General features: G+C 37.2%; 1 long non-coding RNA gene across 1 annotated transcript; it reads left to right on the top strand.

Moving 5' to 3' along the window:
- The first annotated feature begins 382 nt into the window (after positions 1-382).
- Positions 383-6,585, top strand: LOC141541425 (uncharacterized). Its single transcript, XR_012481794.1, has 3 exons — positions 383-609; positions 1,887-1,928; positions 4,844-6,585. It is a non-coding gene; the product is annotated as an uncharacterized LOC141541425 (long non-coding RNA).
- The last annotated feature ends 4,587 nt before the right edge of the window (positions 6,586-11,172 follow it).

The following is an 11,172-nucleotide window of genomic DNA, read 5'->3' as shown; positions in this document are numbered from 1 at the left end:
TGATTAGCATTGCTGTGCCCCAAGGGCGCTGTGTTTTAGAGGCTTCCCTGAGATTTGAGACTGAACAGTAAAGGCAGCACAAAGCCCAGCCTATGTGTCTGGGTGGGGAGTGGATGTCTGCAGCAGGTGACGTGAAAAGCCCCTGTGCTTAAACTGGAAGTGTCTGCCAGAAACCGGTCCCTAGTTCAAAGGTTCCTCTTCTCTGGGACTTCCTGGAGCTGAGTTCCACTCCCTCCAGCTAAGCTAGGCAGGGTGTGTTGCCTTGGGCCGTATCCACCCACTTGTCAATCTCTTAACTATTCTCAGGTGGTAGCTGAGGTCACGCCCCCTGGTGCCGAGATCTGCTGAGTCACCTCCAGGGTCCGGGGAAAATCTAATCTGAGTTTTAAAATATTTTGGCTTTCTCTTCTGAACTGCTAAACAATTAGCAGAGAAGAGCTAACAGCCTGTGCCAGATTCCTTTACCTCAGTGGCTTCTCTGATCCCAGAGCCCTTCCCAGCGCAATGGGCGCAGTGTGCCACTACCCCACCGTCTGTGCTGGTCTCTCTTCTTCCTCCTCTGGGAACTGACCTTCTCTGTTGAAACTCCAGATTCTCTTCAGCTGGTAAGTCGTGCTTCCAGTCCTTGTGGTATCTGTCAGTCCTGGGCTTATTTTGAGACTTAATTTATCTAATTGGTTGCGAGGGAGTGAGGACGTTCACTGAGTCGTGTGTTTCTTCTCCGCCATCTTGGCTCCGCCCCCCAAGATAGATTTCTATATTCAATTTGTTTGCATATATTATTCCATCTTTGAACCAATAATAATGAGCTTAAGATTCAAGCAATGCTTATTACCCATCCTCTCATCTTCTCCTCCACAGTAATAGGTCTTTTGTACCTCTTCATTTGAAATAATTTACATCATTCTATTTCTTTCTTTCTTTTGTAACTAATGTACTTTTCTTCTTCATTCTTTAATTTTTTGTTTCATTTTCTCAAATTCACCTTATATCCACATCTTCTATGTATATATTTTCCTTCTATATATACTATTAGTGATAAAATTTTTAAGAATTACAAGTGTCATCTTCCCAGGTAAGAATTTAAACAGTTTAGATCTATTGAATTCCTTATGTTTTCTTTTCCTTTTAACCTGCTGTACTTCTATTGATTCTTAATATTAGAGGTCAAACTTGTGGTTTACTTCTGGTCTTTTTCTATAAAGCTTGAAATCCTTTTATTTCACTGAATGACTATTTAACTCAGTGTATTGTACTAAATTTTGCTGAGTAAATGATTCTTGGTTATATTCCTCCTAGCTCCTCTGCCTTCTAGAACATCATGTTCCATGACTTCTAATATTTTTTTAATTAAAACTCTTTATTTTCAAAGCATATGCATAGATATTTTTCAGCATTCATCCTTGAAAAACGTGTGTTCCAAATACGTTTCCTCCCTTCCCCATTCCCATTCCCTCCCATAATTGGCAAGTAATCCAATATATATTAAACATGTGCAATTCTTCTGTACATATTTCTATAATTACCATGCTGCACAAGAAAAATCAGATCAAAAAGGGGAAAAAAAGGAGTAAGAAAGTAAAATGCAAGCAAACAATAAAAGAAAGTGAAAGTATGATGTTGTGATCCTCACAGTCCTCTTTCTGGGTATAGATGTCTCTCTTCATCACAAGTCCATTGGAACTGGCCTGAATCACCTCACTATTGAAAAGAGCCATGTCCATCAGAATTGACCATCATGTAATCATGCTGTTGCTGTGTACAATCACAGTAGATTCTTTTGATGCCAATTTTGACCTCTGATTCCAGTACAACAGAGCAGTTTTCCTTGAAATTTCTTGAAAAATTCTGTTCACATCTTTCTTTTGCTTATGTCTTTCAGGTAGTCCAGGGATTCAGATATTATCTCTCCTGGATCTATATTCAAGGTGAGTTGTTTTTCCCATGAGGAATTTCAAATTTTCTTCCTTTTTTCATTATTTTTGAATTTATTTGATTATTTCTTGATGTCTCATAGAGTCAATAGCTTTCATTTGCCCAATTCTAACTTTTAAAGTGCTGTTTTCCTCAATTAGTTTTTGTACTTTCTTTTCCATTTGGTCAATTCTACTTCTTAAGCAGTTTTCCAAGATGTTAACTCTTTTTTTTTTTTTTCAAAATCTTCTTGCATTACACTCATTTCTTTCCCCAATTTTTCTTCTACCTCTCTTCTGTGATTTTATTTTTATTTATTTTTATTTTTTTATTATTTTTATTTTTTTCCTTTCTAAGGCTGGGGTTAAGTGACTTGCCCAGGGTCACACAGCTAGGAAGTGTTAAGTGTCTGAGATCATATTTGAACTCGGGTCCTCCTGAATTCAAGGATGGTGCTCTATTCACTACGCCAACTAGCTGCCCCCTCTTCTGTTATTTTAAAGTTTTATCTTTATCTCTTATGAATTGTTTCTGTATTTGAGATCACTTTCCATTTTTCTTCAGAGTTTTCATATTTTTGTCCTTTTCTAAGTTTGTGTCTTGTTCTTCCCTGTCATTATAATAACTTTATTTGGCCAAATTCTTTTTTTTTTTTTGTTATTGTTATTATGTTTTTTTTGTATTGTTTTGCTAATTTGGGATATCTTTTCCCTTTTTAAAAAATTTGAGTTCTGCTCTCAGGGTTGAAGGAGTACTTTCTCAAGCTTCTTGAGCCAGTGGCTGTAGGCCTTGGCTGTTTATCTGTTGCTGTGCTGATGTTTTTCTATATCACAAAGCATTCTCCTGTCAGGCACTATACTGATGGTATAGGATGAGGGGTGTTTGGCATCCTGGTGAGGTGTTTCTGGACCTGTATTGTAGCACTATTTTATAGTTGTCCAAAGGTGAACATGGGAGAGTTACAATGATTCACTGCTTACTTTACCATTTTGGTTCCTGGAGGTCTCTATTTTCCTTTATTTTTCCTGCAAAAGGATCTTGGCAGTATAGGTGCAGCTAAATCCAGGAGGAGGATTTTTTCTATTAATGTCTGTTTTTAGACAGAGAACTATGAGCCTGTCCATGTTATCCAAAAAGAGAGTTTTTGAGCAATGTCATGATAATGTGACAAAACATGACAACTATCAAGACCTGAATTTCTTAGTCTCCCAAATCCCTAAGTTTGAGTTCCAAAATTCCAATCTAGAGTGAGAAGGGGAATTTCCTAGGTCATGCATGTTGTTAGGAGAATAGGATTATGCATATGAAGGAATATTGATAAGAGACTATAGCCATAATATGGAGAAATCAGGAACCTATCCTTTGCATGAGTTATTTGAATATTGAAGATCTGATGGGAAAGGAAGTTGTGGCTCTAGAAACTTATGCTTCTGTTCTTCAAGACTAAACCTTCAGAAAGTTTTTGGTGGGAGTAAAAGTGAGGCTTATGGAAATGTTAAGAGTTGCCCATCTAGAAGTCCCTATTTTATTTGTCTTTGGAGAGGAATGTAAATAATAAGATTATATCCTGTATATGGAGGATTTGAGGCCTCTGTGAAATGTGGGACCCAGTGGACTGAGGGAGAATTGTATTTATAATTTATAGACTAAGGTGAATCCTTTATGAGCTTTGTGGCATTCTTATGGGGTATTGAGAATCCTTTTTTATGTGTTTTTGATTTTGTGATGTGAATTAAAGACTATCTTATCTACTGTTGTCTTGAGTGCTTCTCTGGGATCACCTTTTACCTATATCCATGAAGATAAACATGGACTATATTCAGAAACTTTTCACTATAAACTTAGGGATAGGACAGAATGAACAAAGGAGAAAGCAGAAGGTGACGTGTACATCCTGCTACAGAACTGAGACTGTGTAAAACCAGAGCTCAGGACATAACCATGCTCCCTCCTTGCTTTCCTGATGCTAGACCCATAAGGACTGGCGTGTTTACCTTTGTATTTCTCCTAGCATCTGGGATAGTCATGTATTACAAACAACAGGCTTTTAATAAATGTTTATTGAATTGAATTGGTGAATATTATTGATAGGGGTCAGCAGAGCACCTGCTTATGATTATCCTTTGTAGCAGCTCTTACTGATTTGCACTGATCCATCAACATTTTATTGTCTTGTCTTGTGATCCCTGGCATTTATAGAGTGAATGACTAGAGTCAAGGGATGCAGATTGTAGTGAACCATAGAGGGCTCAAGTCCATTAACCATGTTCTCAATAACTAGGAGCACTAAACAACTACCCTAACCATCCTCAGAGGGAGGAATTGTGTTCCATCTCAACTCTATTATTGAACTTGAAATCCTGAAGATGGCAGTGAGGAGAAATAAATGGTTCCTTCTGGTTAGCTCAGGAAAAAACCCAACAGCAAAAAACCCAATGGCAATCCAGTGGCAAAATATAACTCTAACTTTATCATTTGCCTTCAAAAACTAAAATGACTAACAGAGATAATGAGCATTTTATTCTTTCTCATAAGAGCTGTAGGATTGATCGGTTTCAAACTGTTAACAGATATTCTTACAGTTAATGAGGCAATATTGAAAAATGCTGGGATTTTTTTCCTGCAGAAGCTTACATCCTCTCAAGAAAGTCAAGAGAAACAAAAAGACCTGAGATAAACTTTCTCATGCTAACTCTTCTAAGAAGGATTAATTTTGTTCCTTAAAAAGTTCTTATTTATATAATAGTTTATTTGCAACGGGCAGACAATAAACAGATAATTTTTGTCAAAATGTTTATTGGGGTTTCATGTATGTGTTTGAATCTTGGGGGGAGGTGGTGATGGAGAAGGAAGCTTCTGCCATTTTAATTCCTTTGTTAATGTCTTTATGAATGCAATTAACACTTCATTCACGCTTCTTTGTTTCTAGATCCCATTAGGATGTGGTTTATGCCAGTTCTCTCTCCCAGGAGACAGGCAGCCTCACACAACATTTCACTCAGCTGTGTGGCTGAGCACTGACAAACTCAATTTGCGGGAGGCAAGAGTGAGTTGACACCATGCTGTGCCAGTTGCCCTGATGGGAACAAATGACTCATTTCATTCCAAGCAAGAACTCACCTATCTTTGGGAAGTGTGTTTGCACACAAGTGTACTAGAGACACAAAGAAGGAAGGAGAAAGCCTCAGTTGGCATTCATAATTGTTTACATTTCTATCTGCTTTGTGCTTAACAAAGCACTTTCTTTACAAACCACTCTTTGAAGTAGGTAGCACCAAGGATAGCACCTGGGAGTTTAGGTTTTTCTTTAAATAAAACAATTCCTTATAACCTGAGTTAATGCTGGCTTTATGTGTTCATAATTAAAGAAATTCCTAGAATTCCACTATAATTTGACTCGCAATGGTACAAAAGTTATAATTTTATGTTTATCTCATGAATAAGAAAGCTTCTTATAGACCTTAAAGAGTCATATAAAGGTCATTGTCATCCGTAGAGTCAACATCCTCTGTTGACCTTTAGTACAGATTATCACCATGATCTTCATAATGATTGTGACCTCTTATCATAATTATCCAACATTTATTGAGCATCTACTTCAGGTAGATCACTGTGATACTCCACAGATAGAAAGGAATATAAAATATGCTTCCTTGTTTCAAAGGAACTTTACTCTAACTGAAAATACAGGAAAACATGTGAAATGAAAAGTAATAATGCCAATGTATATGCTGTATGTACTTGTATATACCAGAGCCATATGTGAAGGATACCCATGAGGTCCTTGTTAGGCAAAATCCAGCCATTTTGTTGCTGGCATATCAGATAATAAAGTTAGGAAGGCTTGCTGGCTTGACCTAGTTCTTTTTTTCTCCTACCTAGGTTTATTTGCATGCCAAACAGAGCAGTATGGGATGTGAGAGGGGCCTTACCACTCTAGTTTTCACATACCTTGTTGTATGGAGTCTCTAAGATGAGTTTGGGGATGCAGATTGATCATCATGAGCTTAAAAAGAATTAAAAGAGGATTGATTTGAGACATAAGTCAAGTCGACACCAGGAAAAAAACAACCAAAAGAATAACCTCTGATTCTTATGGTTTTCATAGTTGATTGAATAAATATAGCACTTCCTAGTCCTTGATTAAAACTAAAAGTTTTAGATTTCTTTTGTTAGGGAGAAATTTACTACAGTACACGTATCAGGTAACATTGGAGAAGCTGAGGATAGGTAAGAGTAGCTCAGTGATGTGAGACCAGCAGAGAAGCCCAGTGGAGAGGAAAGACATCCAAGAGGTGATGAAGAGTCAAGACATAATACCAAAAAAAACAGAGATGTCCCAATAGACAATAACATCCCGACCTCACTAGAGGTCACTGGTGGCTCTATAACATCAGAGATGTGAGATGACCAGACCCCAGTTATGTATTATATATTTGCCCTCTACAGTGTATTTTGACCATATGTGTTTCTGACTTGTACATTCCCCTGGTTGCTCATGCTTCACATTTGCACTCCATGCATGTTCCCTAGTCATGTACTTTTATTATGTGTGTATAAACTTCATTATTAATGCAATAACATGTGAGAAAATGTAGCTCATGTGTGCATGAGAAAAGGTCTCTTCTTGTTTAATGTTACCTTGTTCAATTAAATATCTTTTGCTTTGAATCAACATGTCTTTTAATTAATTGGTAAAATTTAACATATGGGTGTGGCTCATGACATGATTTCACATAAGTGCTGGGCCATAGAGTGGAGTGACTTTCTGGTGCACATATGTGAAGAAGGTCTTGAATGATGCACGTTTTAGAGACAATAGTGTTTCTAGAATTTACAACTACTCAATGGGAGCTGGAACCAGGGAGAAATCTTCTTGAAGGAGTTGGAATTTAAGCTGGATTCAAGCTCTTTCTAAAATTAGCAATGATTCTTAGTCACCAGATCCAATTGACTTTTCTAAATTTCCATTCTTTGACTTCTCTGTAACCTTTGACATTATTCATCATTCTTTCCTCCTTGATACTCTCTTCTCTGAGTTTTCAAGCCCTCAGTCCCTCTTAAATTTTCTCCTGTTCAATCACTCCTTGGTGTTTTGGGATTCTCTTCCAGATCTTACTCTCTAACTTCATTTGGTAATCTTATTATCAATCTTGGGTTTAATTACCTTCGCTGTGCTGATGATTCTCAAACTGACCTATCCTGCCCTATTCTCTTTATTAGCCTCCAACCTTACATTTCCAGCTGCCTTTCAGACACCTTAAATTCAATGTGCAGCAGATATCTTAAACTAAAATGTTTAAAATGAAGCTCAGTTTTCCCCTAAATACTCCCATTCTCCTATCTTCCCTATTACTGTGCATAGCAACATCATCCTGCCAGTCACTAAAAACCATTCTCTATTTCTTATTATCTTTCAAGCACTGCTCCCTCCTACATCTAATCTGTTACCAAAGCCTATTGAGTTTACTCTTGCAAAATCTCTCTAATCTACCCATCTGTCTTTTGACACTACTACCCCTTTCATGTAGGTTCCTACCCCTCATACTGCCTTAAGTGTCCCTCCATGCCAATCCATACACTTTTCATCCACCAAAGTACTAAAGTACTGGCCCAACCATGTTACTGTCCCATCTCTGCCCCCACTTAAAGCAAATGAACAAACAAACAAAAAAACACAAAGAAACAAATCTCCATAGACTAATCATGGCCACCTGGATCAAATATAAAAATTTCATTTGGCCTTCAAAGCTCTTTATAACCAATCCCTCTCCTATCTTTCCATTTTTCTTATCCTTTACTCTTCCCACATGGACTCCTTGACCCAGCCACACTGACCTTCTTGCAACTGTTCCTTAAACAGGACATTCCATCTTTCAGTTCTGGACATTTTCTCTGCCTGTCCTTCATGTCTGGAATGTTCAGTTCTACTTATTGACTTCTTTGGAATCCTTTAATTCCCTACTAAAATCCCATCTTTTATAAGAAGACTTTTTCAGCTCTTCTAATTGTAATGCTTGCCTTCTGTTAATAATTTTTATTTATCCCATATTTATCTGTTTTAATATATGTGCATATATATTTGTTTATTGTCTCCCACATTCACGTTGGGAACTCTTTGAGGGCAGGGATGGGCTTTTGTGTGTTTTTGTATCCCCAGTTACCATATCTGGCACAAAATAGGGGCTTAATAAATATTGATCAACTAATAACAAGTAATGAGGAACAGGAAGATCATGGTGAGGTTGGAGAGCAAATGTGAGCAAAGGGACAGAGCCAAGAGGAAAAACAAAGGTGCAATGTAAATGACCACTTGCTTTTTCTTTCTATTAAAGGCTCATCATGACTTGATGGCTTTATTTCTATTTTAAATATCAGTGTATTCATGCAACAGGAAAGACTCTGTGGATGGATACATCTGACCCTACAAAGTTATTGTAAAGAAGGAGATGAAGGCTGTATAGGGGGCAAAGACAAAGAGAAGGATAGGAGATGTATTGCCTATTTACTTTCTGTAATGTGAAGATTTTCTTTAAGTGATACTAAATATTATTAATTGAATTAATGCTGGCTTGTATGTATCACAATTTAAACTTTGGCTTCCGGTGATGGAGGAGAAAAAGGTAGATGTTCCACTAGAATACCCTCTCTGTCTGTCTGTCTTGCTCTGTGTCTGTCTCTCTGTCTGTCTCTCTCTCTCACACACACAAACACACTCACACAGTCACAAGCAAATGAGGGAAAATAGCCTTATTACCTTAAGGCATTTGTGTCTCATATTAAATTTGTTTGAATAGAGAAGTGTATAGGGTTTATATTTTTAATACTGTTAAATACTGTGATTCCATGGCTACATTTAATGTTTTGCTGTGGATCTCCAAATATCCATGACCTCTTTTTCATTAATTATACATCCTCATTATGAAGGTCTTTCTAGTGCCCCTTGCAACTACATCTTGGCTGTCAACTCCATTATATTCCATTATAATATGGCATGACTGAATGCTCAGTTCAGATTGGTCAAGCACTCCATGTTAATATACTACAGAGTAAACACTCACGCACCAGCACTTTTTTTGCATTAAAAAGGGTCATTTTGTTTACATTTCTAGCTATATGATGACTTCTTATTATAAAGAATTCCATTTTCTGTATGGAAAATTATTCCAAGTCTAAGAACTATAATTAACATTACAGTTTAAATGAATTAGAATACATTATAGGTAAAAAAAAAAACTATTTTCCCCCGTGAAGCAAATACTTGCCTCTAATTACTTTTAGAACTATTTCTATGATTGTTCAGGAATAGAAATAGTCATTAGAGTTATTAAGTTATTGTTAGTCAAACAATAAAAGGAAGAAAAGGAGATTCTGCAATTTCTTTTAAACACACACACACACACACTTACAACATCTTTACCTTTGTCCTTGTGAATTTTGTGTGTAAAAAAAAGTCAATTTGTATTTCCTGGCCCCAAGCTAGTAGGTAACTGTGTCAAACATGCCCGTGGTCCATGTTTTGCTGCATTTGAGAGATGTAAATGTGTAAATATCAGGGAGGAGATTTTATTTTTTTCTTCTCTCAGGAATGGTCTGACAGCCCCAGGCTAGAGAATGTGTCTCTCCAAACTACTCTGTCACCCTGGTAACCATGGAGACCATGACGATCGATTAGATGCCATCTGATCTCAACCTCATAAAAAAAAAAAAAAAAAAAAAAAAAACAGGCAGCAGATGGCAACCAGGCCACTAGACCTGTCTCAAGAGAGAATAAGAGGAAGAGCAAGAAACAAGGAAGAAAGGGAGGGAGGGAAGAGAGGACAGAAGGAGGAACAGGAGAGGAAAGAAGTAGCTCAGGAGAGAAGAAAAAAAGAAAGGAGAGAATAGAGTGGAAGGGAAAGGAATCATTTATCACACAAAGAGACACAAACATAAACACAACCAGAGATTAGGGAACAGAGAAATAAGGATTACGGACTGAAAGGGAGTCAGTGAAATAAATGAAACCTAAGGTGAATGTGAAAGAGATCTCTAGAGTGAAAATTGTGGTGGCAAGAAGGAAGCCTAGCACAGCAAAGGAAGGCAAGATGTTCCTGTCTCACTGCCCAGTTGTGCAGAAGGATATCATGCTTTTCTTGAAGAAGTGGGCATGAGGCAGGCTGTATATCTGTGAATCCAGATGCTTTCACAATCATGAGATATCTGGAAAATAGTTGGGAGACCTGGTTCCAAGTAACCTCATTTTTTTGGGGGGGGAAGGGTGCAGATTGGGAGTCTAGATAAGATTTTCCTTACATATAAATGTATATATATATATATAAATCTGTCACTACAACTCCAGGAGTATCCCAGTCAGTGCTTTCAAGGTAAGAGAATGTTGACTAACAGCTTTCAAGCATGTAAGTAAGGGAGTAGAATGGAGGAGTGGGGAAATAGATGGGTAGGGAGAGAAACAATAGTGATGGAGACAATTCCTATTAAGTCTGTAAAAGCCAAAGCCATCGCTAAGATAGTTATGGGAATAATGTATTATTGGAAGTGACACCTTTTCAGGTAATGAATGATGAAATGTAATCTGCATCAGTAGAGAGAGTTTCTATATTGAAAATTCCTGAAACTGATGAAACCATAAACTCCACCCTTCTTCCTGAAACTGACAAAAACCATCTTTTTCTAATTAAGTGCTTAACTCAGTTGTTACAACTCAGCTGAAGTTGTTTGATGCTCTGGGCAAGGCCTTAGTTGCCCCATACTTGTTTTGTCAGTCACAGATAGGTGGTAGCCTGGAAAGACAAGGTAAATAGTAGAGATTCAGATACAATATGATAGAGATATGAGAAAAGTTAACATATATAACTAATTATAAAACAAATTAGAATATAATAACTGAATAGGAGTGTAAAGCTATGGCATATATTATTTTATCATTCCTTTTAGAAATTGTTTACCTTATAATTCTTTACCTTTCAAGTCAGTCCAAACACCTGAGGATTTTTTCCCTATTAGGAACACTTAGGACCCTCATATATACAGACTGATTGGAAGCAGGAACAAGTCAGATGTGGTAAAGCTCCACCTATGCAAATGCCAGACTTTTTCTATTTCAACCATCCCTAATCCACCTATATGCCCAGAAGAAAATGAAAATGGAGAAAAAGAAAAAGAAAATGAAACAACTCATGACCTAAAGATGAGGAATGAGAAATAAAGTCAATAGCAGGAAGGAAAAAAAACAGAAGCATAAAACCCAGAAGAAAC

This window comes from Sminthopsis crassicaudata, chromosome 4 (assembly GCF_048593235.1).
Source record: "Sminthopsis crassicaudata isolate SCR6 chromosome 4, ASM4859323v1, whole genome shotgun sequence".
NCBI lineage: Eukaryota > Metazoa > Chordata > Mammalia > Dasyuromorphia > Dasyuridae > Sminthopsis > Sminthopsis crassicaudata.
This window is presented reverse-complemented; position numbering and strand designations above follow the sequence as displayed.